This window comes from Dryobates pubescens, chromosome 11 (assembly GCF_014839835.1).
Source record: "Dryobates pubescens isolate bDryPub1 chromosome 11, bDryPub1.pri, whole genome shotgun sequence".
Taxonomy (NCBI): domain Eukaryota; kingdom Metazoa; phylum Chordata; class Aves; order Piciformes; family Picidae; genus Dryobates; species Dryobates pubescens.
This window is the reverse complement of record NC_071622.1, coordinates 29662054-29679040: the sequence shown is the minus strand read 5'-3', so window position 1 is coordinate 29679040 and position 16987 is coordinate 29662054. Positions and strand designations below refer to the sequence as shown.

General features: G+C 44.1%; 1 protein-coding gene across 14 annotated transcripts in view; it reads left to right on the top strand.

Annotated features, from left to right (window-relative positions):
* NFIA (nuclear factor I A) overlaps positions 1–16987 on the top strand; it is a 359804-nt gene that overhangs the window by 341036 nt on the left and 1781 nt on the right. The window lies entirely within an intron of this gene.

The following is a 16987-nucleotide window of genomic DNA, read 5'->3' as shown; positions in this document are numbered from 1 at the left end:
AGGCTGTACCTCCTGCCCTCGGGGAGGCAGGGCAAGGTCAAGATCTGGTGGCATTCCAGCAAAATGTGCTAACAGCTGAACCACCACTTCACTTTGTGGGGCAGTTTGTGTTCAAAAGAAGTGTATGGGGTGCGTGTGGCTCCTCATATATTGCAGTGGATGTGCAGAGAACGTGAGAGACTGCAGGAACAAGATCAGGCCTTTTATTTTGGCGTTCTGAGCAGAACTATTTATAAGCCAGGCCAGTACTACTTGTTGCTTGTTGACTGTTCCTCCCCAGGATAAGAATACTTAGCCTGAGGTGAAGCAGGAGAGAAGATAACACTAATCTGGAGGCATTTGTTCAAACCAGTTAAGTCTCCTGAGAATTACATATTCTCCACCAGCACACCTGGCTTTGGAAGAACCTTAACTGCCAAGCACTTTTAAGCAGCCTTGACTTCCTTTTCGTGCTCTGTAGTAGCAAATGTAGTATCAGGTTCAGATCATTTCCACACATGAATAATGTCTGTCCTGGGTAAAGAAAAGAAATTTGCAGAGAGCAGATACAGAACCACAGTTCTGGGTTGTGGGACTGCTACTTTCCAGAGCTGCTGAAGTTAGAGGCACCTCTCTCCTTCCAAACCTAACAGAGATCTGACAACAGGAAGCGAAGACTGCTCTCCTTCAACACCCAGAGCAGAGATACACAGTGCATAAAGTGCCATCTGAATTTTACATTGCTCCCTAGCATGCAAGGGCCTTGTTACTTCATGGATCTCTTTCCTATTAGAGACTTGCAATAGACACAAGAAATGTGAGACCCAAAACAGAGATGAAAATCAGAATCATTATAATGAACAGTTGAGCATGCAAAAAGAGAAAGTTGTTTATGTGACCCTTAATTTACAGTAACTGCCTGGGCTGAAGGGCAGTGAAGAAGGATGGGTTCTTGTGGGCTTGAGCCCTATTATGGCAACTGAAAGTTTTGATCCCTGAGCAAAAAAGTATTTTGCTGCAGAACCAGTGGCATCAAGATACTGATACATGCCCCGAATATTGGTGCTGTCTTCCATCTCCCACTCAGGAAGCAGCTACATTGGCCTGATCTTGTGTGTGGCCTAGAGATTGCTCTGAAACTGTTGTGTAAGCCTAGAGACACCATGTGTAGAAAATGTAGTGTCAGTCTCTATCAAGCATCTGCTGATAGAGAAGCTGAAAGAAGATTTCAGATCCTGCCTTTGCTTTGTGTTTGCCCATATTAAACTCGCTCTTTCCTATTGTCAAAATCAGTCAAGGAAATGTTGGCTGAATCCTTTGCTGAACTAAAATTGAGATGGTTCCACCATGATGGGAGCAAAGAGCCCGCATGCAGCTGTGGTGCTCTTGATGTGCCCCTAATCACATAATAGCTCCATAACCACGTGTCCCCAGTGCAGCCTAAGTGTGAACATGCTGTTCTGATCACAGCTGCTAATGAAAGTCCAGAGTGTGCTCCACAGACAGGAGATACAAAGGTGACTGGAAATCAGGGTCACTCCTCAACTCCCATCCCCTTCACTGCATGCCCAGCTCAGTGCACAAAGCCCATTTAATTGAGCTTTCATGCAGAGGGGTGGTATGAAATTTCCCTCTCAGATCAGTTCTTACAAAGCATCAGAGAACAGTACACCTCAAGAAGAAAGCACATACTGCACTATAAAGGTAAGGTTCATAGAGAACTTCCCCTACCACCATGTGGCCTTATCTTCAAAGTGGGTTGGAGCCAAATCAGTCCAGAAGTGCCTGGGCTAGTCCTCAGCAGGGAGGATCCTTTTTCCTCTGCTTTTTATTCCTCCTCCTTGCAGGCTCCAGTGAGCAGTTCAGACTTTTTTTTGGAAGTGAACACTAAGCATCTTATTTCCAATAGATAAACCATACAGTTATTTACAATGGACACAGACAAATTTCCCAAACTAAGCAATTAAACTTACTGCCTTTTTTTCCCCCCTCCCTTCCTGACAATAAACAGGAAGCTTGTGCGTTAGGCACCCTTTCTGCGGGTTTTATGGCCATTACTTATGCTCCACAGTAGGGGAGAAGAGAGAGAAGAAGTAAGTGTGGGCCTGGTGGGAAGAGTTGGCAAATGCAGAAATATGATGAATGAGCTGGAGAGATTTAATTTCTTACTAAATTCTCTACAAGCTGTGTAACCTTTCTTTAGCTAAACAATTACTCTAAAAGGCAATGATTTTCTGTGTTTTCATTGAAAAGTCTTCATAATAACAATGGCCTATGTTCTCCTTCTTGAAGAACTTCTGCCAAAAAACAGTTTTCTTTTTTCCATTCAGCGGGAAACTTTCTTTTATTTTTATTTTTTTCAATCCCATATTCCCCGCTAGCATGGATTTACAAGGCCCTCCATTTACTGCATGGGGCTGGGAAGAAGCTTCCCCTTAGGCCAGATCATTTTGGTCCATCTTCTCTATGGGGATTCTTGCAACTTCCTCCCAAGAGAAGTGCAACATAATACCAGATTCAAGTGACCATGTAAGCTGACAAAAAAAAGATAGTTCCTATGTTCTCAGGTACAGAGTACATGGAAGGCGACTCCCAGGTTTGTTGTTCAATGGACATTTGCAGTTGGAAAGGGGAGGAGGTACCAGCTTTGGTGTGGTGGGGGAGAGAGTCATCAGATCTTTCCATTTGTCAGTCATGCTGCCAGTATCATTAAATCAGGGTGGGTGCTGATCCTCGTGGAACTAGAGAGTCCTGTGACTGGAGTATTTTAAGGACAAAAACTGGAGAGAGGCTTTTTCAACAGGGCATGTAGTGACAGGACATAGAATACATAGAATAAACCAGGTTGGAAGAGACCTTCAAGATCATCGCGTCCAACCCATCAACCAATCCAACACCACCTAAACAACTAACCCATGGCACCAAGCACCCCATCAAGCACTAATGGCTTTAAACTGAAAGAGGGTAGATTTAGATCTGATGTAAGGAAGAAGTTCTTCAATGTGAGGGTGGTGAGGCACTGGAACAGGTTGCCCAGAGAGGCTGTGAATGACCCATCCCTGGAAGTGTTCAAGACCAGGCTGGATGGGACCTTGAGCAACCTGATCTAGTGGAAGGTGACCCTGCCCATGGCAGGGGGGCTGGAACTAGATGATCTTTAAGGTCCTGGCCAACCCAAACTGTTCTATGATTCTCTGACACTGGAGGTACAGTATGGGCAGTGCACTTTCCTCCTGCAGAGCTGCACATTTATTCAGACACACACGTGCATAGGTACACATACAAACCAAACAAGTAGAAGGCAGGATTATAGTTATGTGCCTCTCACTGCTTTTACTTCACTTGGCTGATTTCCTGACCACCCCATGCCTGCCCCCAGCCTCCATTGCAGATAATGCTGTATTGGATTAGTCTGCCTCACTGCTGCATCAGGTCCCAGATCGATTTATTGACTCTGTCAGAGTGGCTACTACAGTAATTGTTACAAGAGCAGAATAGAAAGCAAGAATGTGTCCACATAAAATATAAAAATGACGTTTTGTTCATTCTTTCCTCTTTTGCCCTATAGATCTTTATGTGTTTACACATTGGAGAGCACTTCACTTAAGTTAATCAGCTCCTTCTACATTATTAATTGTGACAGTTAGGGTGCTACATGGCAGCAAAGGGATTATCTCACGCTCATGGTGTGGACCTGAGTAGGTTTTTGTATTCCTTTCCTTCTTTTGCAACTGCTTTAGGGTACTATCAAATCACATTTCTCTGGCTGATGATATGCCATCAGTACAACTGATCTCAGAGAGGAGCAGAGAGATGGGCATAAGAAAGGAAGGAGAGTGCAGAGGTTTGGTGTCTTCTGTAGCTTTGGAAAGGGGGTGCTGGAAGTTGGTAATCACAGTAATTACATGCCTGGCTTGATTTCTCTGTTTTCTCTCTTTTGTAAAGAGCAATAATCCAAAAGCTGAAGTTTCCCAAGTGTTGAAGATTTGCAGAGATGGCATGATGAGACCTTTTAAAATGCACGTAGAACATATACCCTTAAAAAAAGACATACTGACTTTTTACAAGGGTTTTGGAAGTGCCTTTGAAAGACATTTCATGAAAGTTCAGCTTTTGCAGCTGATGTCTATATGAGCTCCATAAATTCCACCCAGCCTGACAAACTCCAGTAGGTGTCACATGTGACCTGGATGAAAAAGGTCAGCAGCTGAATTTATGGCTTTTGCATTTAGTGGGACATTAAGATTTTTGCCAACTGCCATATATACTTTTTAACAATTCTGCAATCAAAGGATTAGGAGCACAATTTTCAACGAAGGTCAAAAATTAAAGGCCACAATCCCTACATCCTTCTCCATGGACAGACATTAAGCTACCTCTGTTCTAAGAATCACCTTTGCTTAATGGCCTTAACACAGAGGTCAAGGAATAAATAAGCTCCAGAGGTGAACACCTTGCAAAATAGACTACCCTGCTCTGAAATTTATACTAAATTTCATAAAAAGGGACCAACAGATGAGAAACCAGGGAAAGACTCTCTATTTTGCAGCAAGACACCAAGCATGACCTCCCCTAGCGCTGGACTATCCCAGAGAAATGTAAACAGCATACAGGGGAAGGACTGGGCCTTGAAAAGAAAATCAGCAAAATTGCTGCAGTTTTGTGAAGACCTGTTTATATTTCAAATTTAACAAAGGTGCCTGTTCTTAGTAAGGATTACTAACAGCAGGCTGAGCTGTAGCTTTCAAAATTTACCTAATTTTAGTTCAGAACAACAAATCATCCTGGTTTAGGTGTTTGTTTTTATGGTATATTCTACTTTAATAGAGGTAGATCTCAAAAAGTTTAATTCAAAACCAGGATTAAAAAAAAACAAATTAAATCTAATAAAATTCCAAAGGCTAAATGTGAACATATCTTGTAGGCTTAACTATGTAGCCTTTGGTTTCTTTGGTTATTAATATTCAATTTTGAAAACAGTACTGACACTATAATCATAATATTTTCAGGCATGTTCACTTGCATGACCCAATTCTTATATCATCTCTACAGATAGTAGTTATTACACATGAAAAGATGCAGCTAAATACATTTCAGAAGTCAACAGAATGTAATTTTAATTATGAGATAGGAGTAACAAAAGTCACCACCAATAAAATGCAGTCACCTTTGGGGCCGAACATGGTAATTTCTACATCGCATGGAGCAGCTTTAGAGATCTTTAGGTATCCTTTTGTGCTTTTGCTACAACATCTTTCTCAATATGACAACAGAAAAAAGTATCTTTGGAAAAAAAAAAAAAAAGAATAATGTTTAAAATGAAATTTTTCTGTGAGGTTGGGTATTTTCATTCTTGCATGTGCTAAACAATGAGATCTGAGATTTTGCAAGAACACTCTTACACATAATGCTCCTTGCTTGGATCTCTTTTTTTTTTTTTAAGGACTTTGTTGTAGTCTTTTGGGTTAAAGGTTGTGTCTGTGAATCCGTGGTACTGGGCTCAACTGGATGTTCATTGAAGTCAATGACAATTGGAGATGGAAGATCTGTTACTGGCAGGAGTTTGTTTTAGAAATACAACATTTTTGTTTAATCGTGGTGGTATTTTGCTTAGAGCTATGCACAGTAGAGTAAATCTAGCCTTTTTCAAAAGAGATAAAGGTTAAAATGGATGTTTTCTTTATGGGGAGGGCTTGCAGTGCAGTCATTATGTATCTCTAGAGCTTTTATTTTGTGGCTACCAATATTATCTCTCAGTGACTCCAAAGCAATCTTCCTTGCTGTAGAGATGGGTTCAGTTTGAGCATTTTTCCCAGTTTAGTGGTCTTGTAAGGCTATATCTAATAGTATAGGCCGAGTTACGTTCCATCTGCTTCATTCCCAGCAAGGGAGGTTTCACAGGCTCTTTATAACCTCATTGTCTTCCTAACAGTAGAAACACAGGCAGAATTTGTCCCAGTAGTGGCAACTGCTTTATCAGTCCCTTGGATGTTGTGTGACTCAAAGCAGGGTTCAGATTCTTCTGCTTGAGGCTTTTCAGGAATACAAGGAGTAAAAGTAGCAATGTATCAAAAAGGCAAAAAAAAAAATAGATGTAGGAAAGCTGTCATTCTCTGTACAATGGAGCAGTTTCCTTACCAAGTACAGAGAGCCACTTCTATACAGTCTGTTTTCAGAGAAAACATCCAATTCAGTGACTCATAAAAGCAAAGAGGCTCCTTTTGATTTTCAGTTCAAGGTTTACATTAGTAATTCTGTGTTTTCTCTGTTAGTATTAATTAAATTGAGATAGTTTAATTAGTATTACTAGAGTTGATCATTAGTAGTAATTCATTCTGCCTGCCATACTGCACAAATATGATGAAGCAGAAATAACTAAATTGTTTAATTTCATCTCATTTAATGACTTTACACTCCACCAGGACTTTCACTGGCATCTCATAGTATGTGTGAAAATCACTCCAAGCTAGGCCAAGACCCAACTCCCTTTAGCCAACCATGTCTAATACATCCCTCCTCATCCAAAGGCAGATCATGTGCTGCAAAGGCTTTTCCCATTTCTCCACTAGAAAGCTATCTCCAAAGCCTGAGGTGGCCATTCCTTGCTGGGCTCACCCATCTCTTGTGTCATCCCAATCCCAAGGGCCCTGACAGAGCTGTAGAGAACTCATTGACCGTCCCTGGATGGTGGCTCCTCATGGCATACTAGGAGAAGTCCCAGGGGCTGTGCACTGAACATGGTGAACAGCCTTCCATTTTTCTTAGAGCAGTTTGTTCTGTTTAGCAAGGTACGAAGAGTCAGGAGAAACCCAGACATGGAAAGTTTTTGTGTGCAGGAGGGGTTTTTGTTCAGCTCCATGCCCCCTTGGCTTTCTTTTTTTAAGGAGAGATTTGGGTTTGTTGCTGATTTGATTCATTATTCCTCCAGCTCACTGTCTACTTCAATTTCAAGGTCAATGTGGCAAAAACACCAGAGTTGCCTCTGTGCCCCTATTTCTGTCTATGTTAATTTGGAGACTGGTTTTGATTTCCTTGCCCAGTACGCCTAGGACTTGCCAAAACCCCAGTTCCTCTTCCTTTTCTGCGGTCTCCAAACCCAACTTTTCTCTGCCCACATCCAAAAACATTCTGTTGTCATGGCCTCCTTGTCCTGGAGTCCCCAGCTCCCACGCTATCCCTCTGTCCGTCTGCACCTGCCCAGTGTGCACCCTGCCAGCCCCACTGTTCCTGCTGCCCACAGCCCAATTCCCTCCCGGCTCTCTGCCAACTTAGCCCCCCTATTTTTTGCCCTGTTTTTATCTGGCCGTGCACACTGCCTTTGCTCTCCCAGCGGGGCTGCTCATTTGTCTGCTTCACGCACAGGCATCCACTGTGGGCACAGACCAGTCTTTGGGGGGCATTTTGGAGGGAGCATTCACTTTCCTCTCTAGTTCAAGTTATTCTCTTCCCTCATTTCTTATAAAGTACTCCCGGGGCAGTCAAGAAAAGCAGCTGAACATTTCCTTTTGTACCCCAAACTGTAAAGCAAAGAGCCAGAGCCTCTGCAGCAACTTGCTGGCCAAGCAGCCCATCCCGCTGGGACCCCTCAGCCCTGCGGGCTCCTCACATAGCTCCAGTTGCTCCATTGCTCCCTGCCAGCATGGGATTGGGAAGGAGAGTCCCAGGAGCACACCCCCCGAGCGCCTGTGTACGTGTGTGCGCTCGGCTCAGGCTGTCTCGCTGCAAACCCAGCTTGGGAGGCCCAGACTGGGGGTTGATTTTCTTTGGATGACTTTCCCTGATTTGTCTTAAAGCAATGAAAGTTAAAGAAACTTTTTCTTTTTCTTTTTTTTTTTTGGGGGGGGTGGGTGGGACACGGTGGTCGCAGGGAGATTATTTTTACAGTCCTGGGGCAGGCAAAACTCCTGAGATTTCAGGGGTGTTTTGCTGGCCTGAGGACTGCAGGAACTGGCTTAAATTGAATAAAACTGTAAGTACAGTATAGGGGACTGGGTAACAAGGAGTTCTGCAAAAGCAACAAAACCAGAGAGCACAATGAAGAATAGAGCGGGTTACGCCGCAGTGAAAGTATGTACTGGTTGTTATAACACCGTGCCTCCAGAATAAATTATGTCCCTTTAAAAAGTAATACTTTAACTGTGGAGCTATATAGAGACAATTAAGACGATATTGTTCTCCTCATTTCCCTCCTCCCCCCCACCCCAAGCCCCCCTTTTCCTCCCTCTCTCTGCAGTAGCTCTGTGGAAACTTTTAATGCTACAGCTTGAAACTTGGGCCTCTGGGTCTAAAATGCCTGAGAAAGCACTGCGGGCTCTAACTGTAAAACATTCCTTCGGCGGGCCCTGGAAACAGGGCGCGCTGGCGCAGGCGAAGTTCAGAGGGATCACATGTAAATGAGGGCTGGCTGCAGACTCCCGAGGAGCGTTTTATTTCACTTAAACCTGAACTTGAACTTGCAAACACGCTGCCGGAGCCCGGCACAGCCAGACCGAGGCTGTTAGCGGCTGGGAGCCAGGGCTTGGGCTCTCTGTGCACCATCAGGGCCAGCGGGTAGCCGTGCTAGTGGGTCCCTGTGCAAATACATTCAGGGATGTGGGGGCCCTGTGCACCCATCAGTCTTGTATACCCACAATCAGGGCTGTGGGGTTCTTGTGCACTCACTATCAGGGCTGGAGGATCCCCATACACCCACAATCAGGGCTAGGGAGTCCCCATGCACCCACTATCAGAGCTGTGGGATCCCTGTGTACCCACTATCAGGGCTAGGAAGTCCCTGTGCACCCACCAGCTTTGTGCTGTGTCCAGCGGCACAGGGAAACCCAGGACAATGCAGGCGCTGTAGTTTTGGGGAGCGAGCTCACGGCTATTCCCGAAAGGATCGTGTTTTTCTAGCAAAATGCTGGAAAGTCCCATCACAGCAGTGCGTCTGCCATCCCAGTTTCCATGGGAGATCCTAGTGTGAAGTTATAAATGGATCCAAGTCCTGATGCACACTTTATTTCATAAAAGGAAAGAAATAAGCAAGATTTAGTATGAGAAATACTAAAGTGTTGCACTCTCTAGCAAATGTAACCGTGCTTCCAGCAGAGGAAAGTACAGAGCTGTGTAAAAAAGAGAGGCATAAAGTGCAGAATTTTAAAACTCCTTCACAGTATATTTACTTTTAAATCCCAATAGTAGATGTAAACCATGAGGCAGGTTTTAAACTTGTCTTTTTTGATAAAATCCATACTGCCATTTCCTTTTTCCCTTGCCAAAGGCGATGTGTGTACCAGGGGAGAAGGAGAAGTGCCAATGCTGGCGAGTGTCACCCAGGTGTGGTGGCAGAGGTGGCTGCTGGCTGAGCTGCAGGCGTTGGGGCACCTTCCTCCCCCGCTAAGCTGTACTTGGCTGGTGGGTCATATTTTGGTCATTTCTGATTACTCCCAAACAATTTTGGCTGTGTTTATAGCAAATCTTTGAAAGGATGAATGAGCAAAAAAAAAAAAATTTATTTTTGGCAGTAACTCAGAAATATCTACAAAGATGTCCTTTCTGGAGCAAGATATTATTTCAGGGTTTGTGTTAGGATCATTTTTGTTCTGTAACAACGCATAAAGAGATTGGGACACAGCAATGAGGTCTGGCATAGCTAAAATCCCTTCTGTGTGTGTGAGGTTATATAGTTTATCAATGCAGAAACCACCACGGGCTTTGAAAAGTAAACAGCTGGCTTGAGTCTGTGTGCAGCGCTGCAGAGTTGTCTGCTGGATTTAAATGGCTAGCCTGCAATTTTGGGAACAAGGCAAATATATATATATACACACACATATATATTCTTTTAAACATGTCAAAAGCTTTTTGCAGCCATTTGTTTTCTTAGTTCCTTTATTTGTTACAATTTTCCTTTCTGTTTCATTTTGCTTTATTTTGCTTTTACAACAGTCTTCACTGCCCATGAGCAAGTCTACAAATAAATAATGGGGGGGGAAGGGAGTTTCTGTCCCAGTCAGAAAACCTTATGGCAGCGACAAATATCAGAGAAAGCCATCGTCTCTCTCAAAGATTTCATCTCACCATCCACTTAATCCGCTTGCTGTACCTCAGATCTCAAGTAACTTTCATACTGTGGGCTCACTTTAATGGATAGAATCTATTTTTCATGAAAAAAGCAGGAAATAAGCTGTCTTTCGTACAAAGATTTACAAAATGTAATCATTGTTGAAATATTCTCTTTGAACTGCCTTGTCCGCAGGGGTGTCTGGCTCCCAATACCCCCGTTTCTTTAGAACACCCTTACAAGTTCTTCTGGTAGATCAGGTACACTGGTGGTTCTGGTCTTTGATGTCTTGAATGAATGAAAGAAAAGCATAATAAAAGAGAGCTGTTGATCAAGCATAAAATACTCTTTAAGCTGACAGAATGGCAGAGTTAACACATTCTAAGCTGCTTTTAGGTTTTTCCTTTTTTCCTCACATTTTCCTGTGCTTTGTGTACAGTGGGGGTTTTTATTTTTTGAAAAGTCTCTGATCTATGTAGTATGCCGTCCTCTAACAAAAACCAAAATGGGATTGTTTCTCCCTCTTTCTCCCTTTCTTTTTTTCTCTCTCTTTCACTGCCCCCCCCCTCCCCCCCCCCTTTTTTTTTTCTGTTTTAAACAGTGAGGGTTACGGTTTAGTGTTACTGCAGTTAGCTTTCAGCCTCCCATGCAAAGTTTAGAAGTTATTCTGCAGCTTTCAAAGTCAATTTACTAACAAATACACAAACTTCTCTGCTGAACTCTTTAGAAAACTGGAAGCAAACTTTAAATCACAAAAAGTTCCCCAAGTAAAAGGAAGACCCTGTGTCTAAAAGCAAAATTGGAAGCCGAAAGACAGCCATAAAAATGACCTCATTGTGAGAGAACTTTCTTTTAGAGTCAGAGAAAAGGGAAAGTTTTCTTCCTGTAGATCTAATTTAGATCTTAAGTTCCCATACATTATTTATACATCATATTCAAAGTGCCAGCCTACTCTGTTGGCTGGATTACATTTCAAACATTTGCCATTGATAAGTCTTTGCTGTATTATATTCAGGCTAAATGCGAATATGTCATAGCACAGTCAATCTTTAATCCGCTGAGCTTCAGGTTCGGGCAGCAGGGGGTCCACTGCTCAGAGCATTGCTTTATACTTAAGAAACATCTGGGGCCAGCTGGGACACTTTACTGGAACATTCAGATGTCTGGAACAACAGCAGGAGTTACTGTACGAGAGTGTTTTCATAGGTTTGGGAGGGTTTGGGGTGATTTAGTTAAAAACACTAGCTGTTCCCAACTTGAGGTTTGAACCCAAGCAGAAATCTTGCCTGAAGTGAGTTTGTTGGTCCCAGGAGGGAAGTGGTTTGGACTACTATACATTTTTAATAGTCAGCAGGCAGAAGTCCATATTACAAAATTATTGCACGTAATTTAATGCAGTTTGCCACAACTGGCATTCTTGCAAAAACTATTGGACGCAGAGCTACTGTACACATCGCCTGGAGACTTGTGTCCCTCCCGGGATGGGTTTTATCTTCTTCGAGACAGAATAAATACACTCGTAGTGGGGAGTGTGACTCTCCTGGGTGTGGATGTTGGACAACCAGAAGATTCACTCACTGTTCTGTGTCCCCTTGGGGATGACCAACATGCTACTTATGTCCCTCTTGGTAATTCATTTTAGAAAATATAATTACTAAATAATTAATCCCAGCACTAAGAAAATAACTTCCATAGGCACAAAGGTGACCTTGTCTTTAATATTCACCTTTTGGTTTACGTGGCAAGATCACATTTCATGCCTGGAGAAATTTGAGGGAAAACAATAGAAAAGTGGGATGAATTCAGACATGAGGTAAACCAAAGGCAGTTGCTTTATCTCCAAGAACCCTCCAGCCAGTTGCACCAGAAGCTGTACTCCCACTGCCTTCACTCACCCTGGTAGCCCATTTGAAACTGCATCAAAACCTTTGGCCCCTTGCTTTCAAATGACCCACCAGGGGAAGAGCCCTCCCAAGACCTCTCACAAGGTGATGTCAAAAGGCCCAGTTTGCTGCTTAGGTCTTTATCCTCATTTTATCATTGCAACCAGAAGGACCCGTTACCCCAGTCCACCTTCCTAGGGTTAATATTTTTGATTGCCTTGAAGTTCTTGTGGTGACTGCAGTGTCAGCCCCAAACAAAACAACTGAACTGATGCACCCTGATGAATCCACTCAGGTGCCTGACGGTGGTGGTTCAGGTTCAGCTCAACTGTTCAAACAGCCGCTTTGACGGCGAGCTCTAAAGCTTCAAGGTTTTTTTGTTTAGACTCTTATCAAAGGTGGATTTTCCCGCCCGGGCCCGTGCAGTGATAGCTTCCTGCAAGCACAGCCATGCCCGGGGCAGCAACAGCCACAGCACCGCGGCAGCTGCGTTTGAAGTCCTAATGGCATCAACCCATCCTGCCACTGGGCAGCCAAACTGGGCTGAAACCTAAAGAAAATGGCTAGCACAGACCAAGTCTTAGCCCTAAGTGGATTAGGTGAAGCAAAAGCTCCTACGTGTGGAGTTTGTCAGAGTTTCAAATGTGTGAATGTCCTTAAATAACCCACGTCGCCCGGAGAAATAAGCCAACTGTCACACCCAGTTCTGGATTCCACATTAACAACCTCCTTCCGCAGAGTTAAACTTTGCCCTTGAGGACTTTTGTTTAACTTCTTAATTTGAAAAACAGATAGGGCTGCTTTACAACCCTCGCTTTTTGTGTGAGCTGAAAGGTCTCATTGTTAGGGCAGGAGATGTGCAGGTAGAAGTAAATTTACCAAGTTCACATTTGATTGTCTTTCTGGTTTTCCAACACGTGAGTGGTGCTCGCAGTTAGGCTTGGGATCCGGGGGTGAAACCCGTCGTGCAGGAAGACTGGTTTAAGAAGATTTTAATAAACAATGGGCCTGTTTCTGGGCTCCTGACACAGGCAAGAAACTGCTAGTGTAGTCAATGAGGCACTTTCAGCTCTTCTTCTAAATATCCTGAATCACAGAGTGTTTCCTTGCTGTTCTTCCTATACCAAGGGCCCGATTGTCAGAAGTGGCTTGAGGATTTTTGTGTCTCTCTGCTATCTCCAGAAGAGCAGAAGAAACAAATAGACTTGCACTATCAAAGAAACCTAATTGCCATTTCAGACTTCCTGTTTAGGATTCAGTCAAGTAGATATTGTTTATGGTTCATAAAACCTTACTACTGTGAGGATTCTCAGATACTGGCAGTGTGGAGTTTCAACTTTCATGGTGCTGTAAATTGGGGGGGGAGGGTGGGAAGTGTGATAATACTCCTCTGAGAACAGTAAAATAGAGCTCTGCAATGGTTAAATAGAATTTTATAAGCACATTCGATGTGGAACTGTTTTGCATTACATGAGTTGAATACCTTAGAGATGACACACATCTGCAGGCACTTTATTAAATCCTTAGTCAGCACTTTTCAACCTGATGAGATTACTTCTTCATTTGACTGGAGAAAGGGAAGCGAAGATCTCGTACCGGACTGCAGAATTCTTTCTGATGTTTCACCTTGAGCACTGGGGAAGGACAGTGAGATGCTGGGCAGGACAATACAGAACCATAGTGGCACCGACAACTGTGTGTTAGTAATTTTACTGAGCAGGACCTTTCGTTCTGCTGGATTCATTTAGCTCTAAATTCGCTGGGAGAACAGTACTGCAAAGTAAATAGAGGGGAAATAAAATACTGGCTCTTTTAGGAAAAGGCAGGAAGATAATATCATCCTGAGCGTATTGTGATGGTGCCCGTGATTTAAATGGAGATTTTAAATTAAGAAAGGCAATACAGTATTCTCCATCTGGGTGCAGCCAGACAGAACAAGAAGGGACAATATAGTAAAGGTGGTTAGATGTGAGAGTACAGCCTGCACCACTTTCTGAAAGAAGGCAAAAAGTACCTCAACCATCCAAATGTAGAGATCCAGGCTCCGTTTCTCCCCTGCAAGCCCCCTACTGTGGAAAAAGAAAAAAAAAAAAAAAAAAAACCCACACCAAAACCCAACCCTGACAGATCCCAACTATGAGGGCTCCAAATGCACAATGAGCTTCCTAGATGTTTTCATTTGATGCACGGAGGTCCCCTCGCAGAGAAGTTTCACAGGTGCTTCAGAAGGACAATGGTGCTCTTCAGACCTAATCCGGGAAGACTTAGACATGTATAGGAGGCTTGAGAGGGATATGAGATCTTAATATTAAAATGATTAGTAGAAAAGGAGGATCATTCTGTGTGTGCATTTCAGCTGTAAGACGCTCTAAATTAAAACGGTATCCTGAGAGTGGTGCTGGTGGGTAAATGCACTCTCTGTCTGGTGGTTCTACTGCCTCAGCCCATAAAACATCTCATCAAAGTGGGGTTGCAGGAACAGGCTGCAGGGATGCAGCTGTTTGTGAGGTGCTCGGAGTTTGGATCCTGTAAAAGCAGCTTTTCAGTAAAGGTGACCCAGAGTCCCATCAGGGAAGTTTAAAAAATAGTTGTGCAGTTTGGGCTGATCCTGTAAGGGTTAATTTTAAGTTTTAACTTGGGTATTAAGGCCGAGCAGTGTCTGCAGGAGTCATATTGACACCCTAGTGCATGGTAACTCTACTCCTTTATTGACATGTTGCTAGTCAGGAGCACAATAGCACTCTGTGTCTGCAAATCATTGCTAAAATCATCTCAAGGAAAAAAAAAAAAAAAAAGTTTGAAAGCCCAGCGCTAGACAAAGGCCCCAGAGCTGCACTGCGCAGCTAAAAACTCCGGAGTCAGCAACTTCTATTGATTAAAAACTAACCTTTAAAGTAACTCGCAGAGTGTGTGGTTAGCATTTAAATTTAAACATGTCATGAGTTGATTTGTGTTACTGAATACCAACTCAGAAGGAGTTACATTCACATCAGATTTTTTTTTTTCTAATTCCCTTAAGCAGCTAAAGTATTTCATGAAATGTCAATAGGGCAGGGGAGAAAAAAAAGGTGTTTTGGAGGGAGGAGACTCGCGCCCAGCCTCGCCGTTTCTTTTCCCATGCAAATAGTCATCCCAAAAAGAAAAGTGTGGGGAGCGACGCACAATAATTAGACCTTTGTCTAACTTTCCCAAGTGCCAGAGAAAGACAGATTAATTAAATATACAACAGTGTTGGTTTTTGGAGTGGGGGTCTCTCTTGCTGTGGAGGTCATAAATTAGGCAGAATAAATACTTCAATGTGTTTGCAGCGGGGCTGCTACGTCAGAGCGGCTGGCGGGCGGTGGGAGGGCACAGCGCCGCTCTTGCTAATGATAGTCACGTCTGGGGCTGTCTGGTTGCTCCTAGCAACGAGACATGATGTAACACCAGGATGAACTTGAACTTGGGGGACTTGAAAAGGGAACAATAGACCAGAGCAATCAATAAAGCCTATTTCAGTGAAGGATTACAGAGCCGCTCTGGGGTAACCTTGTCTGCAAGGCACAGGCTGAATAGCAAGATGCGTGAAGGAGCGCGGTGTGGCGGGGGGACGGACCGATGGACGGATGGACGGACGGACAGGCGGCGAAGGGAGCCCCACCGCGACGCCCCACCGCCTGCCCCTACCCCGGGGGGAGCTTCACCGTCCCGGGCCTCCTGTGTGGAAAGCCCCACCTCCGTAACCGCAGCTTGCTTGCCTTTTGCTTGCTTTTTTTCCTGCTTGCTTTTTTGCTTTTTTTTTTTTTTTTTTTGCTTTTTTTTTAACGAAATCTGCTTTTGAAGCGAAAGAGGAGTGGCGAGGCCGGAGCAGCTCCCGCCATCCCCGGCCCGGTGGGCCATGTGGCCCAGCCAGCGGCAATGGCAGCCAATTGGACATCTGCAATATGGATTTGAACCAGCGACTCTGAATTTTTAACCCCTCTCCTCCCTGCTGGGGACTTGCACGCTTCCCAGCGTGGCCCAAGACAGTCACGCTCAAATGAGAAGCGTAAGGGACAACTCGGCAAAGTTGGGAAGAGTTTGCAGCTTGTGGTGCTTGGAGGTGCCTCCGGCACGGCCTGCGCTCAGCTTTCCCGCGCTCGCCTCAAATCAATAGAGGCCTGCAATCAGAGAGGGGAACGGGACTTGGCACAAACCCTGCCAGAACTCCTCTCTGTTTATGAACTTTACATATGAGAGCTATTTTGCTTAATTGCAGCCTGCGTAAGTCTAAATATAAAATCTGTAGGCAATAGATGGAGCCGATATGGGACCGGTGTGTTTGTATTCAGAAGGGTGAGCAGAGGAAGAGTTCGTTAATGAAGTGTATTGGAAGCAGGACAGCTCTTCCATTCGTGCTATTTATTTTACCAGTTCCTACCTCCATGGCAAGACCACATAATCTCCAAGTCCCACATGAAACTTGCCTCAGAGTCTTCTGTAAATGTTCATAAATCCTCCTTGGGTTGATTATGCTATCAATCACCTTCAGACGCTGAAAAGAAACGGAGGGAAAAGTTGGTAAAACTTGTCATCAGTTGATACAGGCACACGTAGGCACCTCATATATTAGGGGAGCCCAAGTTAGAACATGGGGTATCACCAACGGCTCTTTAATACCTGAATCTTTCTGGTTGCATTACTTGACTTCAGGCTAAATAGTTGCCGCTTGTTGGTGTATTCCCACAGCAATATGTCACTGCCAAGTGGCATCCCCCTGCGCATACAGTCCCAGGGCCTAACACTGCTCTTATTCATCCCGGGTTCAGGTCGGTCTGACCCCGCCGCGGCTGAGCCGGGTCTCCCCGGTGCGGTGGCACTGCCCCGACTCCAGCAGAGCCCACTCCAACAATGTTTATTTTCCTATGGAGGAGCAAAATCGCTTTCTGTGCTCTGGGCATCTGGGCAGTTGGGTTAAGGACAGTATTGTTACAGAGCTGAAATCCCAGGGAATTCCCTCCCTTTTGGGGGTGGGGTGGGGAAGGAGATTAAAAAAAAAAAAATCCCAAAGAAAAGCTATTAGTTGAGGTCCACATTTTTTTTGAAGCACAGAGATGTGGGACATTTT